Source organism: Calliphora vicina, chromosome 5 (genome assembly GCF_958450345.1).
Source record: "Calliphora vicina chromosome 5, idCalVici1.1, whole genome shotgun sequence".
Lineage (NCBI taxonomy): Eukaryota > Metazoa > Arthropoda > Insecta > Diptera > Calliphoridae > Calliphora > Calliphora vicina.
In genome coordinates, this window is record NC_088784.1 from 27,901,076 (window position 1) to 27,917,301 (window position 16,226).

The window sequence follows — 16,226 nt, forward strand, 5'->3', positions numbered from 1 at the left end:
GCTGATATTGTACATGATCACCCCAATAATTTCAATATGATTACAAGTTGTTTTAAGCAATATAATGGTCACTATGGTTATTTATATCATATAATATATAACAGTTAATATTCACTTTATTACAGCGATCTTTTATATATGATTGTAGTAATTAAGTATATGTTTTGTGGCATAAGCTGCAATTTTTATTATAAATCATTTTAATTATGTTGCTTTAAGATGGTTATTAAGTTGTACACCCCCTTTATTAAACCAAAACTCTTTAATAATTATTACATTATCTTATAATATACGGGCGTTTCTTTTTTATTTTAATCTTACAGATTTATTGTGTCAAGTTCATACGATTGTGTTTGTTTACAATTAAATTATCATTAATTAACAATTTATTAATGTGATGAAACAATTTTTAACAGATAATGTCAGGAAAAGAGTCATGAGATTTATATTAAAATTTTGATTTGAAATTTAAAGGGAATATTCAGGCAAATGTGAGTTTTTAATTAGAAAGTTTTCCAGATCTAATTTCTTACGCTAATACTCTAAATTTACCTCTGGTAACTAAGTTTCTCTATAAATATTCTACAGTAAGCCATAGCGAAGCATATTAGCAGTCGATCAAATGAAAAAGCAAGTGACCTTTGACCTTCAATAAATCGAGTAGCGTCAATTTGCCTTGCACTATCTTACATTTCACAGTAAAACCCTTATTTGACTGGTCGATCAGTAAAGATCAGTGCCAATTATCATTTCACTAGCTTTCAATTCACAGTAAAACTCATATGAACCGGTCAGATCGGTGACGATCATTGTTTCATTGCAACTTTCGGTTCAAAGAATGAGCTAATGAGCTAATTTTCATTCCGCCAACATCCAATTCGCTGTAAAAGCCTTATTTGACTGGTAGATCAGTAAAGATCAGAGCCAATTTTCATTTCACGACCAATTACTTCGCAGTAAAACACTTATTTGAGCAGTCGATCAATGAAGTCATTGTTTCATTGCAAATTTCTGTTCAATGAATAGGAACCAGCTCCTTATTTAGAACATCCCGAGGAGAGTCCAAGCTAATTTTCATTTCAATTCTTTCATTATGCAGGAAACACCTTATTTGATAGCTTTCACTTTCACCGATCTGACTTCAATCGGTCAGATCGGTGAAGTCAATGTTTCATTTTGAACATCCAGAGGATAATATAGCCCAATTTTCATTCCACCATCATTCATTTCACTGTAAAACCCTTATTTGACTGATCGATCAGTGAAGATCAGGGCCAATTTTCATTTCACTAGCTTTCACTTCGCAGTAAAACTCTTATTAATCGATCAGATCGGCGAAATCATTGATTCATTGCAACTTTCAGATCAACGAATGCGAACCAGCACATAATTTAGAACATCCAGAGGATAACTTAAGCTAATTTTCATTCCACCATCATTCACTTCGCTGTAAAACCCTTATTAGGCTGGTCGATCAGTAAAGATCAGTGCCAATTTTCATTTCCCTGCCTTACATTCCGCAGTAAAACTCATATTTGAGCGGTCGATCAATGAAATTGTTTTATTGCTAATTTCTGTTTAATGAATAGTAACCAGCACCTTATTTGGAACATGCTGAGGAGAGTCTATGCTAATTTTCATTTCAATATCTTTCATTCTGCTGTAAAATTCTTAATTGACTGGTCGATCAGATAAGATCTGTGATCATATTTATTTCACTAGCTTTCACAACGCAGAAAAACTATTATCAACCGGTAAGATCGGTAAAGTCATTGTTTAATTGCAACTTTCGGTTTAACTAATGCAAACCAGCGCCTAATTTTCATTCCACCATCATTCACTTCGAAATTAAACCCTTATTTGACTGGTCGATCAGTAAAGATCACTGCCAATTTTCATTTCCCTCTTAATAAAATCATTTCAATATCTTTCACTCTGCTGTAAAATCCTTATTTGACTTTTCGATCAGTTAAAATCAATACTGATTTTCATTTATCTAGCTTTTACTTCGCAGTAAAACCCTTATTGGACTGGTCGATTAGTAAAGATCAGTACCAACTTTAATTTCACTAGCTTTCACCCCGCAAAAAAACTCTAATTTGAGCGATCGATCAATGAAGTGAAGTGATCGATTAGTGAAGATCAGTGCCAATTTCAATTTCACTCCGCAGTAAAACTCTTTTTTTAACGGCAGATCAGTGAAGTCATAGTTTCATTGCAACTTCCGATTCAATGAATATGAATCTCTAAAGAACTTATTTACAAGACAATATTGAGTTAAATTCTTTGGTAATGACATACTTCCTCCATTTTGCGAAATTCTACATTTTCGCTTCTTTAAAAGTTCTTTATTATCTCTTTCTCTTAATATTCAATTAAATTCCATTTCATTTTAATACCTCCTCCCTTCACTTTCTATTCTTGTTTACTTTTTATGTTTTTGCAAACTTATTTCTAACACTACCATCAATCAACTAATGAGAAATGCTGTGCTCTTTCATCAACTTCTAAGAATTAATTAATTTTCTATATTTAAACAATAGATATTTATACATTTCTTTCTAATTTATTTAAATTTAAAAATATATCTTCTTTCTTTGCTTTGTTATGGAATTATTGAAAGAATCCCAGAATCATTTTCATCTTCTGTTTATTTATATTAATATTTTTTTTATTGTTTTTCAATAGATTTTAATATTGTTTTGTTTAGAAGAAACCTAATAAATTTAGTAAATTTCTTATTTGTTTCATTAAAATGTGCAAAATATTCTTTGTTTATTAAGATGTGAAGAATGGCAGCCAGCAATTTTCACTTGATAATTGAGGTGGGAATCTCAGCTAAAAATATAAAAAATTATGACTAATTTTTATTATTGCCTTTAATTAGTTTAGCACAGCTTTAATAGTAATTTCTAGTTTAATTAATTGTTAGTTTTTTTTACAGACTTCTAAAGAAAAAAAGCGTTAGAGCAGAAACAAACTCTTCAATTTTAATGACTCTTTTTGCTATTACTTTCGTCTGTCTTAAGAACAGTGCCGGCAAAGAATTAAGCGTCAATTGAAAATTGTTAAAAAAAGGTGTAAAACACCTTGAGGGCAGTAAATAATAATAATTATAGTTGTCTAAGGAAATTAAAAATAAAAAGAATTTTCAAGTGGCCCTTTATTTTATTAACTAGACTGTAGCTGGGAATGAAGAGCTTTACAAATAGTTATTGCAAGACTGACTACTAGATGATTTCGAATTTGTTCTTTTAGTTAGAAAAGTGTAAATTGTTTAAAATTATTGCAGTGAATGTCAGCGATTTATATTTAAGAAGAAAGAAAAAACCATACTGTGGAAAAATTAATTAAAATCAAGAGAAAACTAACAACCCAGCAAGTAATTAATGTATCCCTTATAGACAGTAATTGTCACAAGATTTTGATAACTTGGCTGACACCTATTTATATATTTTGGGTCATTTGTTACGTATGTGCTCTTTGTAGTGCAGAAGAATCTAGTGCGAAGTCAATTGTCACTTAAGTGTCTCTAAGTAGTCTAGAGTGTAGTCACTTTAAACGTTTATATTATGTTTACCTTTTAAAAACGGTGGTTTATTTAATTAGAATAAACCAGATACTTTTGATACTAACTACCGACTGCAACCGATGCCATTATTTATACACAGCGCCATCATCCTTCCAGTAGCTTCATGAAAGTTCTATTTCTAAAGGCTCAAGGACAATGAGGACATGCACATGTTGAAATAACTAGGCACGTAACTACTTATGTAACTATTTGAAATCCTAAGTGGTTGGTAAAATCAATAATTCGGGACAGTCACCAAGAACTGCTGGGAATTGTCATAGATGTAATGGGAATCGCAACAGAATTGATTGGTTCCTAGAGGTCAGCACTGAATATTTTCATTTGGCATTACAATTTTCATAGGATTACTGTCTCTAGGGAAAAGAAAGATTAAAATTTTACCTCTTAACATTCAAAAAAAATCGTCCTTAATTCCATAATTTTTTGCCAGTGCATTCACATTTTATTCTTTGCACAAACATCTTAAGTTGCATGCTCAGGAATTTTTTCATTTTATAAGAACTTATTTTATTTTAATTTAATTTATTTTTAATTTTCGCTCACTCATCATTATTTGTTTTAATTCTAAACTTTGTTTAAAACAGTTTCTTTTTTATATATTATAATATATAGAACTATTTGTTGGTTTTTTTCATTCACATTTTAGTTTCTTTTATTTAACGCGGCTTACAAAACAATACAAAGTCAAAGTCAGTCAGCCATTGAAGCATTCAGACAATAGAGAGACTGTCTGCCAGTCGTCAGTAAAAATTCAAAGTTAAGCTACTTAAGCAGAATTTATTTGTTAAACTTAATACCACTTCAAAAAAGCAAAAAAAGAAAACAATAAATATTTGTTGTTTTTTTTTTTGTTTTTTTTTTAAAGTAGAGAAAATAATAACTATATTTTTGGCGAAACAAATTCAATTTAATATGTATCATATAAGATTTCTTAGGAATATCAAAATACAAACTTTCGAAATTCGATAGAACTTATAGTTTTCCTTTATTATTCACTTTTATTTTATTTAATTGAATATGTTTTAATTAATTTATATTTTATTGGCAGCATGAAGAGTGTGTCCTGTCTTGCCTGGCCAAATTTATTGGTTGCATTCACCATTAAAGATTCATCCTGTGTACAGTTCCCTTTTTTTATCGGGAGAGAGAGAGAAAAATTTTACCATAAAAGTGAGATACAAGAGACAGATGATAACGGTTGTAACTCAAAGTGAGAAATGAAAATTGATTCCAAGAAAAAAACATTGTATTCATGGATATAAAATCCTTAATGGGTTGAATCCTTCGCCCTTACTAGCTTTCCTAGAGAACCAATTTAATGCCCCAACAAACGCATTAATACGATGTAGATTATTTAGATCAGACATCGGCAGAGAGTAAAATTGCCTTTGCACACTAACACCACTTTGCGTTTTTTGAGTAGCGCTCTCTGGCATTCAGTGCACTGATACAAAGGTTTGTAAGAATGATTTCTTTTAATTTTTTTTTGCCAATTACGTAAGTGTGAAAGAAAATAAAACCAGAGAGCTCTTAAGGTGGCTCTTTGCCGATGTCTGATTTAGATCAAGGGAAAACGTTCGGCCCATTGTCCGTCTCAGAATATCTTCTATAGCTGAGTAGAAACATGGAGGATAACATATTGCACGGAACTCATGGTATAAGTCTGGAAACTACCCATCTACAATATTGGAGGATTGTTGTCGTAGTTATAGACCAAGTGGAATCGCTGTTCTGTAAAGAGAATTTTTTACATGCCGTTAACAAGAAGAGAGACGAAAATATCTATCTATTCGCTGCCTCTTTTGCAAAGTATATCTGTAATGCAGGCTCCTATAGTATCTCCATGTCCACTCACCCATTTGATAAACACACCGTTTTATTATTAGTATTAATTCGAATATCCCTACTAGATACTCGGTAGCTGTGCTCGGTAGTACCTCAGCCAATTGTCAGCTGTTTTATGGCAGATATTTCGATTTAAAAAATATTACAATCATCAGGTGGTTTGAAGGAAAACTTCACTGACAACTCCTCAATGCAGAAGCAACTACCATTCCTTGTCCCTCTTTTTGAATCATCTGTGTAAATACTAGGGTATTCAATTAATCGGGTTTCTGGTTTAATCGGTTAATCGAGCAAATAATTAATCGGGGTTTTCATTTAATCGGTTAGTAATCGGTTATTTTTAAATTATTCAATTAACCGAATAATTTCTATTTTAATTTTAAACTGAAAAACAAACAAAACATAACAATTCAACAATCCTTTTTATATACAAATATGAGTTTATTTAGGAATTTAGTGAGATCTTCTGAAAAAATCTTTAAACAAAAGAAAATAATTTAAATGTTTTCCTTTTAAATGATTTTTTTCTTTAATTTTAAGAAAATTTGACTTGGAAAAACTGTATCACTAATTGTCGATGTTGGAGAAATCAAAATAAGGCATGATAAAGAATATCCAATCTCTCAGTTCTTTTTTTAGTTTTTTCTAATTTTTTTTTTAGATTTTGAATACTCTTAATAGTTTTTTTAAATTCTGATAAAAACTCGTTTATGTAATGTCCTCCGACTAATTTGGACAAAGATAATCATAGAACATTCTAGAAAAAAGGTCATTTCCAAATTCCTTAGTTTCAGTTTTGGAGCTATACTTCAAAAAACTATTGTTAGAAGGGAATGTTCACGAGTTAAGACATACAATTTGAGTGTTTAAAACAATATTTCTATATAAAGTGCAAAAACAAAGAATTTTCGGTTAATCGACACAAATTAATCGGTTTATTTGTTATTTGAAAATCGGCAATTTCAATTATGAAATTAACCGATGAACGGTTAATCGGTTGAATACCCTAGTTAATACACAGGAAACCGAATAGTCTTTAAAAATAAAGTTCCCAATGAAGAAAGGCCGTAGCATGCAGTAATCAATGTTTATTGATCAACCTTACCGGCTTACCGAATTCGATTCTGTCCGCTCATTTGTTTCCATTTACGGATCGTTCTGACCCAACAACTTGCAATCAAATCAACCGGTAGTCTTATTAGCAAGACAAACTTCATTGGTGTTATCCGCATAGCAACCGTAATAAGAATCGTGGTTGTATTTCAATGGTCAAGGTTCAAATGTTGAACTAATCAGATGTCGATCGCCAATCGATCAGTCAGATCATATAACAATAACTCCCATTGAGTTGCCGAAGAAGAGTATAGAGAGCAAGGGTTTACAAGTTCATGTTAGCAGAACTATCAATTTGTCTTCATACCCTAGTCAATAAATCTATCAGATCGAAACTTCGATCACTTTCTACGAGAATAGGATATAAAGTAAATGTCATATAGTCTTATGAATATTTGAAATTATGCTAAAATCACTAAAAGCAACTAGTATATAGAGCAAGGGTTTACAAGTTAATGCTATCCGAACTACCCATCAGCCTTCATATCCTCGACAATAGATATATACGATCGTAATATCTATCACTTCCCGCAAGAACAAAAAAAAAATGACACGTAGTCTTAACATGCTTATGAATATTTGAACTTCTCTTGAAGTCACTAAAAGACTAGTTGAGTTAAATTTATCAATGAGTTAAATTTATCTCGAAATCTGGACTTGTATATCTAACATAAGAGCTATTTTAGTGTCGTTAAAAACCCGTTCCTAAAAAAATCCAACATGACTTTTTCATACATAAAAGTCTAATAAGTTTCTGCCATATTCAACTGAATTATCCGAAATTCCTGGACGAGTCTTGATACGAAACGAAAACATATAACAGCAGGAATTACTTACAATATATCCTATCTCGTGGTATGAATAGTAATCGAGTTAATCAATTTTGATCGTTGATCATTCCTCCAGTTTTATTTCAGTAAAATCATAAGAAACTCCACAAATTTTCATTAATCCAGCTTTGAGAGAAAGTAAAAGTCTCAATATAAAGTATTATTTCAATGATCGAATGCTTGACAAACCAAGTTTCATAAGTCCTTAGAAATGATACTGAAGGGTAGATGTTCTGTCTGGTATAAGAACCCAAACAAGTTATTTCGGTGGTCTATCAAATTCTGACAATTTGATTATAGCTGTATTACTCCAAATCTTTCACTACAAGAGGATTGATGTTAGACGAATTCAACATCAAGCAACAATGTTCTATTTATAGCCAAGGCAGATCATGGATGTTCACGGCAGGGGATGTCAATGTCACTTAAAAAAAATATTATCAAATGCGTCGGGATTACGTGGTGTGACGAGCAACATTGTTTCTTTAGACTCCTGGCATATTGCTGATAAAAACTCCTCCTTGGATCTTTCAGCAAATAAACTCTGTACACCATCAGAATACATTTTCTTTAAACAAACACAAACTGCGATGCGTTTTGCTTGTCTGCAGATACACACAGAGTCTCTGATGGGAATCGAACCCGCAATCCTCAGATTAATAGCCCAGCACACTATCGTCTAGTCTATCGGGGCAATCTTCCTGATACTTCCTCAGTAAATTAAGAGAATAAGATGCTAAATTTGAATTCAGAAGTACTAATCCATACCTAAACAAAAATATTGTTCAAGTATTCCAAAAAAAAACAACAAGCGAACAATTTCACAGAAGCACTTGGAATCTTTATTACTTTTGAACTTGACTCGTAATACATTCTAACGAAGTAACTCCAAAACAAGATCATCAAGCCCTTCCTCATTAAAAAAACATTATCCGCACATTTTATTTTGAATTTGCAAGAAGTAAGTAGGTGTCAAATTAGGGATATACAGCTGATGATCCATCAATTCGATATTTGATATTTGAGATCTTAAGAAGTCGATCAGTTGTCGTAATAAAGAATGATACATTTCCCCAAAGACATCTGACAAACAAATGCTAATACATCAGCATACAGCAATTGCTTCGAAATACCATGATTTATCATCAAAAGTTTTGAGTCATCTTAAGAGACACCTGACTATAGGACTATTGACTACAGTTTAGTTTCGATCACATCGATCGATGCTTCTCCGCTGGCCTCATTATCGAACCCATTTTTCTAAATTTGTTATAAATCTTATTAGCACTATTCGTTAATGTAGCTCAAACATTTATCTTCTAAATTTCATCAAAACTTTGCAATAGTTTGGCTCAACTATAGAAAGTTCCTTGAGCCATAAATATTTGGTTCGTAGGACTACTTTGTCCTTCTATGTGTATAAGCAGCAATATCGAATTGACCATTTCTTCATTATTGGAAACTATTAGAGAGGCACTAAAAGAAGCTTAAACAATGTAAGATACATTGAAAATCAAAAACTTCTTCATTATTTATTCTATTCTTTAAATATGTCAAAGAAAATACTGTAAAACCAGTTCTTCCCATTCTCCTCAAAAAAGTTCTACTTTGTAAAAAATATTCTTTAGGTCACTCAATTTTACAAAAGCTCATAACCGAGACACTTGACCCATTTTACACTTGACTACAAATTAATCAAATCACTTGTTATGGTTGCTTTGTTTTTTATTGCTTTTGCATTTTTTTATCACAGAGACTTGTTTACATGATTATAAAGTTGTTTTTTTTATTTATTTTGTAATTTTTCCGACTTGTAATAGAAACTTGTAGAATTTCAAGTATTACATTCATTTTCAAGTATTATACTCTCATGTATAATTTTTTACAATATTTCTTAATTATTTCCTTGTAAATTTACAAATCTCTGAGCTCTAGAGGCGGCAATTGTACAATTGCACAATTTTCTATATTATTGCTTGTGTAAAGTGTGTGATTGTTGTTTTATATAATTTTCGCTGCCGTTGTTGTCGTTTTTTATTATTAATCAGAATAATTTTTTCTTTATTATTTTCTTTTTTTTAATTTTTGAATAATTTATGAGGCAATTTTTTGTATAACAAATCTTCTTAAGCCGGTTAGTTGGTTGGTTGGTTGGTCGTATGCCAACCTCAAGTGAAAAGAGGAAGAAAATAAACAACAACTAATTTCATTCATAAATTAAACGACGCGGATGCGTACGACGACGTGTTTTGTTTAAAATATTAATTTAATGTTAAAATAATTATTAACAAAACAAATACACCACACTAGTTTATAAAAGAAATCTGGGGAGTAAAAAAAGTACACTGTAGGAGGTTTATATAAAGGTAAACACAAAAAAAAGTAATGGATATAAAAAGAAGTGCCTCATGGGGAAAACCAATGATCCTTCAATAGCCGACCTGTGAGAGCTGAAATTGTCATGGTGGAGAATGATCTAATAAGTGCCAAATCGGATCAGCCAATTATCCACCTATTTGAGGGTTTGAGTTCTTAAAGGTTTCCCTGTGAGAGCTTTAATTGTCATGTTAGCGAGTGATCCATGTTAGACAGTTGTTGATCGTTATTTCTCCAAATACGTATATGAGAATTAAATAAAGGTAAAAACAAAAAAAGTGAATGTAATAGATAGAAAAAGAAGTGCCTGATCGAGACAACCAATGATCCTTCAACTTAAGGTTTTTTGTTCTTAGAAGGATACTTACAGGCCGACCTGCGAGAGCTGGAATTGTCGTGGTGGATAATGATCTAATAAGTGTCAAATCGGGTCAGCCAATCAACAACCTATTTGAGGTTTTGTGTTCTTAAATGTTTACTTGCAAGCCGACCTGTGAGAGCTTGAATTTTCATGTTAGAGAGTGATCAATGTTAGACAGTTGTTGTTCGTTATTTCTCCAAATAGATTTGTCTATAAAATGATGATTCAAAGTTAATACATTTGCTTAGAATTGCATTGTTCTAGAAGAATTATGTAGGTTTTGATTCATCTTTAGAACCATACAGACAATTACTGCTTAGTTTTGGTTACCACAACGATCCATGATTCATCACCTGTCACGAACACAACATTTAAGGTTTTGACTCATCTTCAGAACCATACAGTCAATTATTGCTTAGTTTTGGGTCTCACATCGATCCATGATTCATCACCTGTCACGACCCCGACATTTTTGGAAATATTTTTCATTGATCTTTAACTCACGGAATTCGTACTGATCGTTATATCCCTAAATACTTCTGGCAACCAAATGATGATTCTAAGATGAAACATTTGCCGAATTGCCTTGAACTTGAACAATTCTGTAGGTTTTAGCTGATTTTGAGAACTATACAGTTAACTACTGCGTAGTTTTTGGTTTCACAATCATCGATCCATAATTCAGCAGATGTCACGCTATACCTTTCTTGAGCGACTCTAAAATTATGAGGTATTCAATGTAAAGAAAACCGTTTATCAATTCTTCATGCCCAAGTATTCCTCAATTTCATGTTAAGATCCCAAATTATTCGTATGAAACGAATGTGGATTGAATTTGTAAAAGCTCAATTGATTTCAAAAATTATTCCAAATTATCGCACGAAATTGTGCGATCGTTGTTTACTCATGCATCAGACGACCTTTACAACTATGTGACCAATTGGGGCTATAGTGCGAATACCAATCAATTCGATATTTTGAGTTCTCAAAAATTATGAACCGAACTATGAACTCACATTGCCAAAGAAGAGAAGTCTGTTTTGTACAGTACTCTAAAATCCGTTGTATGGCCTCCTCCACCACATTGTCGTGGTGGAGAATGATCTGTATTTGGGTGTTTCTGATGTTTAATGTTTCGCCACCTGTTACGATCTTATGTTATCTTTTGACTGCCTTTCTACCTCATCAGCACACGCCAATTGCGAAACTGAAACTGGAATTTAATCGGAGAAGTCATCCAAAATTTCGACATCACACATTTGGAGACTCTCAAGTTACATGTCATTGTGTTCATGAGGAGAGCAGTCACTGGTATACGTAGGATTCATTTCATCGCAGCACAAAATTGATAGCTTTGAACGCCAGTGTGCTTTATCACCAAAGATGAAGTTATTTAACTTCAAAAAGCCAAAGTTGAAGGCAAATAGAACAGAACTTGCCTCTTATGATTCAAACTTGTTGATATGATACCATGCGACCTTCAGACTTTCAGTGGAATAGCTTCATTGAATTTAAATAAGTATTCAGTTCCTCTTTTGCCACAACTGCAAATGTATTTTGTTTGTAAACCGAGAAATGCCGGGTATCCTTGGACACGACGGAAATCAGGGTAATTGTTTAAATTTAATTGACCAAAAGGGGTGCGATGATGGATGAGGAGGCGACTGATTCCTTTTCTGGTATTTCCCTTGCAAAATGCAAGATGGTTGTACAGCAGAGACTATATGAAACTGCACAAAACAGGTGGACCAATGAACCCACCAGTGCTATAACGAGGTCGACTAGTCCCGTATATGATACCGTCAGGACGAATCTACTTATGTAATTCCGTCGTGAGCAAATAGGATAATTGCTTCCTTTATTCCAGAACACTGCATAATAAGGAAACATGCTAGAAAACTTGGCCTACTGTACAACGACTACCGCAGAAGCTGTCATAATAAAGAAGAGGGAGAGACTGTGCCCACCTATTCTGAAAATGCCCGGAAACGTATCCTGGGAATCCCATTCCTATCGAGTTTAGATGAGATATCAAACATGAATCTAAGACGAATCCACTCCTTCATAAGATAATCTGGTTGGTTCACCTCGGAGACTACGGACGTATTATAAATACCTGCTGTTTAGCTCTTGTGTATCACAATGGGATCAGTTTTGAATGGAAGCTTGTTTTGTATTCATTATTTATCTTGAAAATTATCGGATCTACAGTGACACGTCCATGTTGCAGAATGATCGGGATGTGTTATATTAATGAAGGATATATCCTGGTGAATTAACAAGAGTTTTATATCTCTGATGATCGGGATAATGTTCGATCCCAACTGAACACACTGGAAGGGAACCACACTCCAGTTGAAAACATTTGTAATATTCACTGATTGTTCAAAAACGAAGAAGAGTTGAGTGTTCTACAGAGTGAGATCTCAGTCAAAAAAGGGTGGCAAATTGGTTAAGGTTTAATCGGCTATATGGAGAGAATATACGAATCTATAACGATAGTCAATCAATGCCGATATCTCTTATGGATCTCTATGTCACATACAATTTGCTTCTTGAATATCCTGCATCTTCTAACGAGTTGGCGAAACACTCCATGATAAGATTTTACTGGATTCTAGGTCAGATTTTACTGATAAGATTTTACTGGATTCTGGATAAGATTTTACTGGATTCTGGATTCTTAGAAGCGGACAAATCGGTGTCGGGTTAGCGCTTTCGTCAAGTAAATTTAAATTCAAGTCGAACTCAACTCTTTTTGAGCATAATAAGGACAAGAATGACAGATTTTAATAGACATCCTGAAACTGTCCGCCGCGACTTCGCTGTGTCACGTGCATTGGTAGCGTCCAAAAGTCGAAGTACCCAATCATCCAGAAATGCTCTTCATGGTTTTAAATGATTTTTTGATGAAAATTAGCGGAACGTTGCCTGAACAGAACACCCACATTGATTAGATCATAGTTTCAAGTGTTTTAGAACTTGACGAAATAAATTTAATAAATGACAGCCAATTCGACAGATGTAGTATCAACAGTATGACCGCTATCAACTGTCAAAGTTCGGAAGTCCTTATTGGAAAAATTTTTATAATATCGAAGAAAACTATATTCCGGTGAATTAGCTACTTTGGGATCAAGAGGTCAAGAACTGGAATAGATGGAAGAAATCAAACACTCTGGTTGAACCCATTTGAGTTCTTAACTGATGGCTCAAAAACGAAGGAGAGTTGAGTGTCAAGGGTACAATGATAGACTAGATAATGCTAAAGTATCAGTCAGAGGGTTGCGGATTCGATCCCCACCAATGACTCAAGCAAAGTCTTCACAGTTTGAGTTTGTTAAAAAAGTAATGCCACATGATATTTGGTTCTTCAATGGCGAGCATCTTTTAACGATTAGAATTTATTTTAAGTATTTTTATCGGTCTCAAAACATAAGCATTAAACTGAAAATAATCCAAATTCTCATTTAGCAAGTCATTAGAAAACTGTTAGATGCTTTTAAATAAATTCCACACACTGTAAAAGCGGCATATTTTTGTTTGTTTAATTTGTATTTATGTTTAGAATTTCTTTCATACAAAAAAAATAAACAAATTACAATAATCAATTGGAGTGAATAAGGTAAGTAAATAGAATGATAGAGAGAAAGAAAGAAATTAAAAACAAATGCTTGATTAGAATTTTTCAATGTAACAAGAATTTGTCATTCAGGAAATGTATGCATGTGGGTACACTCATCATACATAGTCGGAGTCATTAAAAAAAATGAATCATCTGCTTATAAATTTTAATAATATGGTCAGGTGCAAGCGATATGTTAATTATATTATAGACCATAATAAATATTTTTACAGCAATTTTCTTTTTTTTCCCCAGTAATTTAAAAACCCTTATAGGAGTTTTATTACATTTTATTTTAATATTTTTAACATTGTTTCACATGCAGATTTTTGCTGGGTATTATTGTAATACTTTATTTTTTATTATTTTTATAGTCAACACTTATTTTAAAATAAAATTCAAAACCATTTGTTGTAATTCAACTCCGTATGAATTTAGCACACATTTGTAGGTATTTGTTTTTTGTCTTGCCATTTCTAATTTTATTTTTTTTCATACTAAAAACTAAAGGAAAAACTCTTGCTGTATAACCACAGACCTATAAAAAATACAACAAAAGGTGTTGAGGTTTTTTGTTTTATTATGTTTGTAGATATATTTTCTTAACTTAAATTCTCCCTCATGCTATTGTACACAAGTTATAATTTCCTGAATGCAAAATAGATGTTTGTATTAGAGAAGAAAGAAAGAAGAAACAAAAACTAAAGTGAAATACATAAAATTAAAATGCATAAAATATCTTGTTGTACTTGTGTAAAACAACAACTAAAACGACAAGACAAGACAATCTGAGGAAAAACGTTTCTAAACTGCAATAATATTCCAGAAGTAATACCATGGAGAAGAATAGAATTAAATATAGAAATAAAATATGTAAAATATTCCACAGACAAGTAAGATAAGAAAGTTTCACTAAAGCCATAGGTAAAGGAGTGAACCAGGACAAATGTGGTCGTACAAAGTTAAATAAAATGTTTACTTAATTTAAAAGTTCTTAAAAATTGTTTTAATTTATTGAGATATTCAGCACTATTCCTGTTTTCTTGAATAACAATGTTTAATCACATCTTTACTGAAAGGGCAACACTGCTTCTGTCAACAGGCATCTGTCAGTTGACTACTGTCAAAATTTGATGGCAGACTACCGTGTTACTTGAGAAGAAAATGGTAAAAAGTGAATTTCAATGCTAAGCCTGATAAATACTATGGGAACTCTGCACCATCAATTTCAATGGTATAAAAGTGATTTACTGAATTTCGTTGCACGGAAGATGCCGAACACAAGCACGGAAGATGCCGAACATTCTGTACACCCAATTGAGGTTTCTGTTCCCCTAGAGAGTGTGAGAGATTGTGGAAGCCATAGGCATCTCACATGGCTCATTGATTTCAATTTTGAATGATCACTTGGGTATGAGAAAGCTTTCCGCAAGATGGCTGTCGCGTTTGCTCACAAACGACCAAAGCAGCAGCCAATCGACCAAACAGCACTCAAAACATCGGAATCGGACCCAAAAAAAGGCCAAGGTGAGTTTGCCAACCAATAAAGTCAGACCGTTTTTTGGTATCCACGGGGTTTAGTCCACATTGACTACCTTCAAAAGGGTAAAACATTCAATAGGGTCGATTTAATAAGGATTTGAAAAAACGACTGCATTTGGCCAAGAAAAATATATTTTCCAGCAGGTCAATGTAAGGTTCCATTCCAAAAATCCATGAATTGGGCTTCGAATTGCTCACTCTTCCACCCTATTCTCCTGATTTAGCTCCGAGTGACTTTTTCTTGTTACCAAACCTAGAGAAATGTCTCGGCGGAAAGAGATTTGACTCCAGTAATGAAATCATCTTAGAAACAAACCATATGTCGCGCGCTTCCGAAATGACCTATTTTCCATGCCTCTAGAACATAAATCAGACTAAATTTTATATTGGCATGGGTTATATTTGCTATGAGGGCCGCTGTGGCTTGTGGCTTATTCACATAGGCCTACGAGTTATGGCCACGTACGCTCTCGGTGGCCATGCTCCCAAATCGCTCGTGTAGAATGGCCAATTTGCATGAGCTGTATGGCACATAGCGCCATCCTGTTGAAATCACATATCTTTGGTGTACATATTCTCCAATTCTGGCCAAAGAAGTTGGTAATCATCGACCTTGATGGACTGGCCGACGTCGTTCTCAAAGAAACATGGACCGATCCAAGCCCAAAATCCAAACCAAACAGTGAGTTTTTCGGGATGAATAGGACGCTCTGGGATTTCATGTTGAATGGTATCGAACCAAAGTCGACAATTCTGTTTGTTGAAGTACTCATTCATCCAGAAATGCTCCTCAATCGCTGATGATGATTTTTTGATGAAAATCAATTTTATAATTTTTACATCCGTCAAAATTAAATTACCATTTTGCAAAATAAACTGAATAAATGAAAGCCAATTCGGTAGATATAGCATCAACATTATGACCGCTATAAACTGTCAAAG